Genomic DNA, 12,293 nt, shown 5'->3' with positions numbered 1-12,293 from the left:
GATTGGTTGTTGCAGGTTCCAGGATTTAGATGTTTCAGTAAGAACAGAGAAGATTGTAAAAGGTGGGTGGGGGGTGGCATTGTTGGTCAAGGACAGTATTACAGTTGCAGAAAGGATGTTTGGGGACTCGTCAACTGAGGTAGTATGGGCTGAGGTTAGAAACAGGAAAGGAGAGGTCACCCAGTTGAGAGTTTTCTATAGGCCTCCAAATAGTTCCAGAGATGTAGAGGAAAGGATAGCAAAGATGATTCTCGATAGGAGTGAGAGAAACAGGGTAGTTGTCATGGGGGATTTCAACTTTCCAAATATTGACTGGGAACACTATAGTACGAGTACTATGGATGGGTCAGTTTTTGTCCAGTGTGTGCAGGAGGGCTTCCTGACACAGTATGTAGACAGGCCAACAAGGGGCGAAACCACATTAGATTTGGTACTGGGTAATGAGCCCGGCCAGGTGTTAGACTTGGAAGTAGGTGAGCACTTTGGTGATAGCAATCACAATTCTGTTATGTTTACTTTAGTGATAGAAAGGGATAGGTGTATACCACTGGGCAAGAGTTACAGCTGGGGGAAAGGCAACTACGATGTGATTAGGCAAGATTTAGGAAGCATAGGATGGGGAAGGAAACTGCAGGGGATGGGCACATTAGAAATTCTAGATTACTAGATTACATTACATTACAGTGTGGAAACAGGCCCTTCGGCCCAACAAGTCCACACCGACCCGCCGAAGCGCAACCCATCCATACCCATACCCCGACATTTACCCCTAACCTAACACTACGGGCAATTTAGCATGGTCAATTCACCTAACCTGCACATCTTTGTGACTGTGGGAGGAAACCGGAGCACCCGGAGGAAACCCACGCAGACACGGGGAGAACGTGCAAACTCCACACAGAGAGTCGCCTAAGGCGGGAATTGAACCCGGGTCTCTGGCGCTGTGAGGCAGCAGTGCTAACCACCGTGCCACCGTGCCGCCCCAAATGTGGAGCTTATTCAAGGAAAAGCTCCTGTGTGTCCTAGATAAGTATGTACCTGTCAGGCAGGGAGGAAGCTGTAGAGCGCGGGAGCCGTGGTTTACAAAGGAAGTGGAATCTCTGGTCAAGAGGAAGAAGAAGACTTATATTAGAATGAGATGTGAAGACTCAGTTAAGGCGCTTGAGGGTTACAAGGTAGCCAGGGAAGACCTAAAGAGAGAGCTCAGAAGAGCCAGGAGGAGACATGAGAAGTTGTTGGTGGATAGGATCAGGGTAAACCATAAGGCTTTCTATAGGTATTTGAGGAATAAAAGAATGACGAGAGTAAGATTAGGGCCAATCAAGGATAGTAGTGGGAAGTTGTGTGTGGAGTCAGAGGAGATAGGGGAAGCACTTAATGAATATTTTTCGACAGTATTCACTCTAGAAAACGACAATGTTGTCGAGGAGAATACTGAGATACAGGCTACTAGACTAGGTGGGATTGAGGCTCACAAGGAAGAGGTATTAGAAATCCTGCAGAGTGTGAAAATAGATAAGTCCCCTGGGCCGGATGGGATTTATCCTAGGATCCTCTGGGAAGCCAGGGAGGAGATTTCCGAGCCTTTGGCATTGATCTTTAAATCGTCATTGTCTCCAGGAATAGTGCCAGTAGACTGGAGGATAGCAAATGTGGTTCCCCTGTTCAAGAAGGGGAGTAGAGACAATCCTGGCAATTATAGACCAGTGAGCCTTACTTCAGTTGTTGGTAACGTGTTGGAAAAGGTTATAAGAGATAGGATTTATAATCATTTAGAAAAGAATAATTTGATTAGGGATAGTCAGCATGGTTTTGTGAAGGGTAGGTCGTGCCTCACAAACCTTATAAAGTTCTTTGAGAAGGTGACCAAACAGGTAGATGAGAGTAAACTGGTTGATGTGGTGTATATGGATTTCAGCAAGGCTTTCGACAAGGTTTCCTACAGTAGACTATTGTACAAAATGCGGAGGAATGGATTGTGGGAGATATAGCAGTTTGGATCAGTAATTGGCTTGCTGAAAGAAGACAGAAGGTGGTAGTTGATGGGAAATGTTCATCCTGGAGTCAAGTTACCAGTGGTGTACTGCAAGGGACAGTGTTGGGTCCACTGCTGTTCGTCATTTTTATAAACGACCTGGATGAGGGCGTAGAAGGGTGGGTTAGTAAATTTGCAGACGACACTAAGGTCGGTGGAGTTGTGGATAGTGACGAAGGATGTTGTAGATTACAGAGAGACATAGATAAGCTGCAGAGCTGGGCTGAGAGGTGGCAAATGAAGTTTAATGTGGACAAGTGTGAGGTGATTCACTTTGGTCAGAGTAACCGGAATGCAAAGTACTGGGCTAATGGTAAGATTCTTGGTAGTGTAGATGAGCAGAGAGATCTCGGTGTCCAGGTACACAGATCCTTGAAAGTTGCCACCCAGGTTGACAGGGTTGTTAGGAAGGCATACAGTGTTTTAGCTTTTATTAATTGAGGGATCAAGTTCCTGAACCATGAGGTTATGCTACAGATGTACAAAACTCTGGTGCGGCTGCATTTGGAGTGTTGTGTACAGTTCTGGTCACCGCATTATAAGAAGGATGTGGAAGCTTTGGAAAGGGTGCAGAGGAGATTTACTAGGATGTTGCCTGGAATGGAAGGAAGGTCTTACGAGGAAAGGCTGAGGGACTTGAGGCTGATTTCATTAGAGAGAAGGTGGTTGAGAGGTGACTTAATAGAAACATATAAGATAATCAGAGGGTGGACAGGGAGAGCCTTTTTCCAAGTATGGTGATGGTGAGCACGAGGGGGCATAGCTTTAAATTGAGGGGTGATAGATATAGGACAAATTTCTTTACTCAGAGAGTAGTAAGGGTATGGGTAGTAGATTCGCCAACTTTAAGTACATTGAAGTCGTCATTGGACAAGCATATGGACATACATAGAATAGTGTAGGCTAGATGGGCTTCAGATTGGTATGATAGATCCACGCAACATCGAGGGCTGAAGGGCCTGTACTGCACTGTGATGTTCTATATGTTCTATATGTTCTAAGATCAGATTTAACTCAGTGTGGAGTCTTCTCCCCATTAGCAAGTCTGCTGGAGCTATCCCTGTAGTTGCATTAGGGGTGGTCCCTAATTAAATAGGAACTAGGACAGTTAGGTATCTAGTGAAGCTTTAGGTTGGTTCTTTAAGCCTGCTTTCAAAGTTTGGACTTGTCATTCTGCCAGACCACCGGACAATGGATGGTGTGAAGCTGTACTTATCTTCAAATACCATTCAACTTTAGGAAATACTCAAGCTCCCTGCTGATAGACAAAGATCCATTACCTGTGACTAGATTCCTTTTATTGCAAAACATATGCATAGTTTTTCTATCCTTGTTCCCGTGTTTAACAAATGAACTCTACTTACGTCCAGCCACTTTGAGTCAATGTCCACGATGACAAAGGACATTGAAGGACGTGTAACCAAGTCCAGGGTTTACCCGACATTCTCACAAATGTGGGAGAGCTGCTGGCCATAATGTTTGGCCTTGTTGGCATTATGTGCACTGTCCATCTAATGCAGCTACATGTGCATTCAATCCTGGTCCCCTGACATAACTTCTTGCCAACATCTTCATTTTGGAAACCCCTGGATGACTCTGGTGGAGTTCAGCCAGAATCTGGAGGTGACCTTTGCTTGATACAATGTCTCTTGCTCCCCATTATAATTTGCCATCCCCTAAAGTGATTAGATTAGATTAGATTCCTTATAGTCTCTCCGAGTCCAAAAGGTTTCAATTCTGGTTGTGACGCCCTTTGGTTTTCCTCATCACCACCAGCTGTTTCAGTTTCGCCAGGAACAGATCTTTCTGCAACCGAAGTTGAATATTGACAGCTGTGACTGGAGCTGTGTCAAGAAAACTTAAAACCATGTGGTCTCTTCCAGTGGTGGTACCACCGATGGTGTATCTGTAACACAAGGTGGCTCAATGCAACCACATTTGCTGCTTGGCCTCGTGGACAGACTTCCAACTTGTAAATGCATACACTTAGTATGAGAGGCCACTGCTGATTTCAGCCTGAAGCTATGGGTGGCATTGTCTTGTCCTCTTCACAATGACCAGCAGGGGATTATGGTCCGTTATTATTACAAATTTACACCCATAAACATATTGGTGAAACTTCCTGACTCCAAATATGATTGCCAAACCTTCCTTCTCTATCTAGGCGTATTTACGCTCTGCATAACTCAGATCCAAAGTCCTGTAAGGATATGCTAATGGGAGTTCCTCTCCATTTGGCCTCCTCTGAGCAAATACTACCTGATGCCATTTGGGGAGGTATCGCATATCAATATTAGATCTCATTCAGGATCATTGTGTACCAACACCATAGACAATGATGGCTGTTTCTTCATTTCCCTAAAAGCCAAGACTTGGCTATGTGATCATTTCCAAGGCCGACCTTTTTTTTAAGAGTTGATACAAATCTGCCAGGATGGAGGCCAGGTTATGAATGAACGTTCCGTAATAATTCACCAGTCCAAGGATAGACCTAAGCTCCAGAACAGATGTGGGAGCCAGGACACCTTTGATCTCCCTTATTTTATCTTCCAACAGCCTTAATCCAGTCTTGTCAACTCTGTAGCTCAAGTACGTCACTTGGGGTGCCTGGAATAAACATTTTTCCCCTCTAAGGCGTATGCCCATCGGGGAGAAATATCTAAGGAATACATCAAAGCTCACTAAGTATTTCTTATTTCTCTTCCCTTTTATTAACACATGATCTAGGTAAATGCCAGTTGGGGGAAGGTACAAACCTTTATCGTTATTAATTGAGCATACTTCTGGGAATCCTCATCTAAGTGCAATTGCAAGGACACATGGCTCATGCCCAGCTTCATGAAGGACAGCATCTTGCTAGTGATTGGATATTTATCCAGCTGCAAAAAGCAGTTTACTGTTTGTTTAAAATCCCCACAAAGTCAAACTGACCCATCAGGCTTCGCAATCAGTGCAGCTGATGCTGTCCTTTCTGCAAACTGGTTTGATGAATCCTTCACTTTCCAGCCTTCTGAGTTCTGTCTCTACTTCTGCCTGTAAGGCAAATGGCACTGGGCAGGCCTTGCAGAATCGTAGAGTTGTTTCTTGGTCAAAAAGCAAGATGGCCTTGGCTCCTCTTATAATCCCTAGACCTTCACTCAGGCTGTCAATTTCTAATTGAAAAGTAATGAGCTAATCTAGGTGAATTGTTCTCAACCAATTTCACCCCTCAAGTTTGGGCATGTGCCGTTTCCTACAATCAGTGGGAACTGAACCAGTTGCCTTTCATGAGACCGGAACCAAAGTTGTACCTTTAATCTGTAAAGATTTCCCAGTATAGGTTCAGTCTAGAGAAGGTCTTGGGCAAACTTAAAGGCTGGAGTCGAGAGTGAATTTTGTTAAAGACTGGATCTGTGATCACTGAAACAGCTGCACTTGTATCGACCTCCATTAGAACCAGCTGACCATTTAACCAGTTTTTTATTTTGCTTGATTCTAATTTGGATGTTGCTGAGCAATTTAACTGTTCTAAGGTAGATGTAGGTGGACTTTCCAGAGTGTACACTCTCCTGGATACTACCATATGAGTTTTCTTAACCAATTTAGATCTAGCAGACTTCTTTTGCCATCTCAGGTCCACACACTTGACAGCAACTAAAATGGCTTGCAGGCCCGAATCCTGAAGAAAAGTTTAACCATTTGGCTGAGGCTAGGGGTTTTGCTGTGGGCTGACCTGGGGTCCCTCTGTTCAAGATATGTCCAGAGTGAGGCTATGCAATTGCCTTCACTCAAGTGGTTTTTCCTAAGCTCAGTCAGACTGGAGAGGGTGTCCACATCCATCAGAATACGCTGTAACTAAAAGGCTACACTTGCCGCATTTTCCAATGATAAAGCCAGTTATGGTGCCCGTTTGAAGACTAGTTGGGCTTCAGCTAATAAGCAGTTTTGCATGATAACATCATTGATTCCCCCATACCAAATGCTTTCCTTGCATCTCACTTTTGGTTGAACCAAAATCACAAGCATCTGCCAATTGTCCTATCTTCATCAAAAGCCCCAATATGGATTCCCCAGGTTCTTGAAATGTCGAGTAAAACCGATAGCATCTCAGAAATAGATGAGGCTTAGAATCATAATATTCTTTAACTAAATCCGTCACCTCTTGAAGGGTTTCAATACCTGGTCCCACAGAGGAAGTTAAACTCCTAATAACCAAAATTGCTGTGGGCCCACAAGCTGTCAGAAGAATTACTCATTGCTTTTCATCTGCCCAAATGTTAGTTGCCCAGAAAAAATAGCACATTCTTTCCACATACTGAGCCCAGTCTTTGACAGCAGGTTTGAATGAGTCAAGCTTTCCAAATAGCAGCACAATGCCAGAAATGCTTACCCTGAGTTAAAGAGAATTGTTACAAGAAAATTTCTTCAGGAACGTGATTTTCTCTTATCGCCACTGAAATAACTCCACAGAGGCCAGTATCCTGTCACCAAGTCACCCTTTATTTACACGTGGAGAATCCTTGACACTGATCCAGCTCCCTTAGAGCCAGCTCCCAGTGTGAACAGGATATCTGACACTCCTATGCTTTTCTGTCAGCTAGGGCTCCCTGACTGGACCAGTTTAACAGTCAATCAGAGAACTCATATTCTCTGAGGTCCACCTGGCCGTCTTCATGAAAATCTCAACATAAACTATCTTCTTCCTTATGCAGCAGTCCACTAACCCTTTTAGTTAACAGTGTTAGTGTCCAGTTTAATTCCTGGTCCTAATATGAGAAACGTAAAACATGAAATGATTTCAATAGATACATAATATATATTTTAATTTGTTTTGTTTCCATTGGTTGGGTGAATAATAAATCAGAGGTCTTAGAAATGTTGCAACCAGTGGTAGGCCCCAAGAACTATCCCATAGCATTGGAGGAAGTTAATGAATGATTGTTTCTCCCCTGTGATTTATTGTTTGTAGGATAAGCATTTAATTATGTACATAATTCAACTGTACATTCAAGTATGGAATAGGTGTTCTATTATTGAGTACATAGCCTGCTTACTGTCTGCAGTTTATTGCCCATAACATGATTGCATGAGGCTTTCTGATTACCCTCAATTTAATAGGTCTGACAGGAAGATGAGGATGGGTGGGATTATGGGTCATGGGTTGTCACTCGCTGAACACCTGTGGCATCATACGACCAGAAGATGTCAAAGTAGAAATAGGCCATTTGGTCCATCGAGGAAAAAGTGAGGACTGCAGATACTGGAAACCAGAGTTTAGATCAGAGTGGTGCTGGAAAAACACAGCAGGTCAGGCAGCATCCGAGGAGCAGGAAAATCAATATTTCGGGCAAAAGCCTTTCATCAGGAATAGAGCTATCCATCGAGTCTGCTCTGCCATTCAATGCGAGCATGGCTGATCTGGTAATCATCAACTCCAGGCTCTTGCCTTTTCCCCATCAACCAGAACCACCTTATTCATTAAAATTTGTCAATCTATGTCGTGAATGTACTTAATGACCCAATTTCTACAGCCCTCTGCGGTAAAGAATTCCAACGATTCACTACCCTCTAGGAGAAGAAATTTTTGTATTAAATGCCAGTATTTCTTTATTTAAATAAGGGATCAACACTGTTCACAGCTTTTGAAGTAAAGGTCAACATTCCAATTGCTTTCTCGAATACCTGCTGAACTTGTATGCTAACTTTTTTGCAATTCATACATGAGGACTCCCAAATACCTGTGTGCTGCAACTTTTTACAGATTTCTCAATTTAAACAATATTCAGCTCCTCTATTCTTCCTACCAAGGAGCATAACTCTATATTTCCCCACACTATACTCCATCTGCCAACATTTCGCACATCTACTTTATCTACCTCTAACCTTGTCTTTCCACTTATTTTTGTGTCATCTTCAAACTTGGCTATAGCACATTCACTTTCTTCATCTAAATAATGATTATTGTTAAATTCATGCACAGGATGAGGCTGTCACTGGCTACACCAGCATTTATTGCCCATCCCTAATTGCCTATAGGGCAGTTAAGAGTCAACCACGTTGATGTGGGTCTGGAGTCACATGTAGGCAGACCAGGTAAGGATGGCAGTTTCCTTCCCTAAGGGATGTTAATGAACCAGATGGGTTTATCCAACAATCAACAATGGTTTCATGGTTATCATTAGACTCTTAATTCCAGATATTTTTTATTGAATTCAAATTTTACGAACTGCCATGGCAGAATTCGAACTGGGGTCTCCAGGACATTACTTGGGTCTCAGGATTAACAGTCTAGTGATAATGCCATTTGGCTATCATCACCCCTAATATATACATATTTATTATTAAAATTTATGGACACAGAACTGACCCCTTTGGCATTCCACTGGTCACACATTGTCATCCTGAAAATGTCCCCTTTATCCCAACTCTCTGCTTTTTAATAGTCAATCTTCTATCAATGCTAATGTAACACCATGGGCTCTTATCTTATTAAGCAACCTATGCATGGTATCTAATCACATGCCAACTCTGATTGATTATACTATGTATTTCTAAATGCTCTGCTATTGCATCCTTTATTGTTGACATTTTCTTAATAACATGTTAAGTTAATTGGTACACAGCTGCCTCTTTTTTTCACTCCCTCCTTTTTTGAATAGGTGCATTTACATTGGCAGTTTTCTAATCTCCAAGGATGTTTCCAGAATCTAAGAATTCTTGGGAGATTACTATTAGTGTATCCATAATCTCCATAGCTACTTGTTTTAACATCCTGGGATGTATCCATCAGTTCCTACATATTTGATTTTTCAGTCACTGGTCCCAGCAAGATTCAAGTGAAGTTTGTCACACCAGAACAGCTCACTCCTACTCCAGTACTTATTCCATCTTTGACTCCAGTGCTAATTCCATCTTGTACTACCAAAGCCACGACCCTTTGCATTCTGCCTGTCCTTTTGTAAAATCATATATCACTGAACATTTAGTTCTCAGCTTTGATCCCCTTATAACCATGTCTCCATGATGTCAATCAGTTTATCCCTGTTAACCTCTATTTGTGACCTTAATTTATTTACACTGTTTTGTTCTAAATGTTACATGTATTTAAGACTATCAATGTTGCCTTCTTTCTTTTCCCTTTCCCCCCACATTTGCCGTTATCCCTTTCTATCCAACTCTGGGTATCATCCCTTTAATAACTGCCCAACAAATCTGCCAAATTTTTTTTTTTAAGATTACCTACAGTGGGGAAACAGGCCCTTCGGCCCAACAAGTCCACACCGACCCGCTGAAGTACAACCCACCCAGACCCATTCCCCTAACACTACGGGCAATTTAGCATGGCCAATTCACATTTTGGTGGGAGGATACGGGAGCAAACCCATGCAGACACGGGGAGAATGTGCAAACTCCACACAGGCAGTCGCCTGAGGCGGGAATTGAACCCGGGTCTCTGGCGCTGTGAGGCAGCAGTGCTAACCACTATGCCACCGTGCCGCCCACTGTAAGACTACATATCGCCTGTCCAGGACCCTCCTCTTCGCTTCATTGGTTTACTGTACAGTCTTACTTATTTGATTTGTTAGTACACTGGTTTCCGCAGGGTTCAAGTGAAGCCCATCTCACCAGAACAGCTCCCTTGTATGCCAGTGCAGGTGCCAATGCCCCATGAACTGAAACCATTGTACACACACCAATCTTCACGCATTTAACTTGTTGACTTTATTTACCCTTTGCCAGTTGCCCACGGCTTGGTTAGTAAGCCTGAGATTATTACTTTGTAGGGTCCGCATTTAATTTAGCTCCTTTCTGTTCAAATTCTTTCAGCAGAACATCCTTTTAAGTCTTATCAATGTCATTGGTACTAATGCAGATAGTGACAACTGGATCACTCCCTTCTCTCTCTAAGCTCTTCTTCAGCCTGAGGAGATGTCTTTAATCCTGGCACTGGGCAGGCAGCACAGCCTTCAGCACTCACAGTCAGCTTCAGTGGCCCCCAATTGTATTGTCCCCTACCACTGCTACATTCATATTTCCTCCCCCACTTGAATCCCTGTACCAAGATGCTATGGTCAGTTCAGTCATATTCCCTGCAGTCCTAACTCTCATTTACACAGTTTGCAAGAATCTCGTAGCTGTTGGGCAATTGCAAGGACTTCTCAAAAACCTCCACTGGGTCCCTAATTACTGTTGCCTCGATTTAAGGGACAAGAACACTTCTGTGGCATACTGGCTACTTTATAATTGAAACCAATGATATAATGCTTTGAGTTCACATTACAACAAACACCAAATTGACTAAAAAGCTTTTCTATTGTCAGAAAGGGTTCCAATTTTATGATTTGACTGAATCTCCAGGCTGTTATTTAGTTGGGCGATGCCAGTCTTGTTACCTTTTTAATGACCTTCATGTACACGATAAGGATTATGAGTCATCTCCAAACACAAACTAAATAATAAATCCAACTAAAGAACATACTTTGTAAAATGCAGATCCTATTTTGGTCAACATCAGGGCATATATGTATGTAGCCTTCTTGTTGGTAGCTCGAGCCTGCATGATGCATTGAATTCCTGTTGATCTAGATTCCAGTTCATCACCTAGGTATCACATGCCTGAACACATCTCACCGTACGATATAGTGTGCAAGTCATAGGAGGTTGCAGTTTCCCCAGACTTGGTGATTAACACAGTATTGTTGATTCTATTGATGTTTACATGAGCTACCTCAGGTTTAGATCGTTCTTGTTGAATTTGTTGTGGTTGTAAAGGAAATAATCAAAAAACCCTTCAGAATATTAAAACACATGCACACATATTTGAGTTAAGGATATTTTTATATATCTTGTAATATAACAAGTGAAATTTAATAGCTCCCAGTGTACAGGGTCTGACATAAGGTTCCTCACCCCTTTGATGAAATAGGCCATTCAACTGACAACTGGCCAAGTGGAGCCACTTGTGTAGCCACCTGGTGCAAATGTCTCCAAGAAGCTAATATGATCAGCCCTTGTGTTAGGATGGTGCATTGTGACACTAAAATATGTCTATATTTATCTCTACAACTTCCAAAACACAAGAACACGCAAGGGTCAGAGAGAAACAGCCCCAGCCCTGAGGTCCACCTCTTTCAGCCCTGCAGAATGATTGTCTCCATGGACTGTGTGTAAGCGATCATGGAGCGCTAGGTCCAATGGAACAGTCAGTATCTGCCAGATATGCTCAAGTAATTGATTCATCATTTCATCATCTCAGCAAAAGGGGCGTGAGGGATCTCAACCACCATTTCGGGATGAGGCAGATGCCCTTGTGCATTGATAAAGAAGAAGAATTGTCCTCTCTGGAGACCTTCCCTGCTATACCACTTCCCCTATGCCAGGACTCTATCAGCTCAGACTAAGGAGGTTGTACTTCATCTCTGCAGGAGACCCCCAGCATGCCAGAAAATCCTAGGTTCTAACCCAGCTGAGGACAACTGGCATAGTTATCTAAGGTAAGGCAGAGAAAGCTTCCACAAGCTCAGCTGCAGCCACTGAGGTGGCATAATGTCACAATGTAAGGAAAAGAAAGTTTAAAGAACATTGATATAACTTTGGATGCACATGTGTCAACCTTCTGTACGGTATTGCATTCAAAACAAATAAAACACTTAAATCTACACTCTTTTGATCTATATGAATCTGTTAAAACTTTTAACTGTTTACTATTGAATCATGCATTCATAGAGATGTACTGCATGGAAACAGACCCTTCAGTCCAACTTGTCCATGGCAGCCAGATATCTTAAACTAATCTAGTCCCATTTGCCAGCACTTGAACCATATTCCTCTAAACCCTTCCTATTCATATACCCATCCAGATGCCTTTTTAATGTTGTAATTGTATCAGCCTCCACTACTTCCTGTGGCAGCTCATTCCATACAAGCACCACCCTCTGCTTGAAAAAGTTGCCCCTTAGGTGTCTTTTATATCTTTCCCCTCTCACCCTAAACTCATGACCTCTAGTTCTGGACTACCCCACCCCAGGGAAAAGACCTTGTCTGTTTGTCCTGTCCATCCCCCTCATGATTTTATAAACCTCGATAAAGTCACCCCTCAGCCTCCGACACTCCAGGGAAAACAACCCCAGCCTGTTCATCCCCCCCGTCACTCAAACCCTTCAACCCTAGCAACATCCTTGTAAATCCTTTCTGAACCCTTTCAAATTTCACAACATCATTCCTATAGAAAGGAGACCAGAATTGCACACAATATTCCAAAAGTAGCCTAACCAATGTC

This window comes from Chiloscyllium plagiosum, unplaced genomic scaffold, assembly GCF_037043375.1.
Source record: "Chiloscyllium plagiosum isolate Xiang-an unplaced genomic scaffold, Cpla_swu_hap1 HiC_scaffold_3, whole genome shotgun sequence".
Taxonomy (NCBI): domain Eukaryota; kingdom Metazoa; phylum Chordata; class Chondrichthyes; order Orectolobiformes; family Hemiscylliidae; genus Chiloscyllium; species Chiloscyllium plagiosum.
This window is presented reverse-complemented; position numbering follows the sequence as displayed.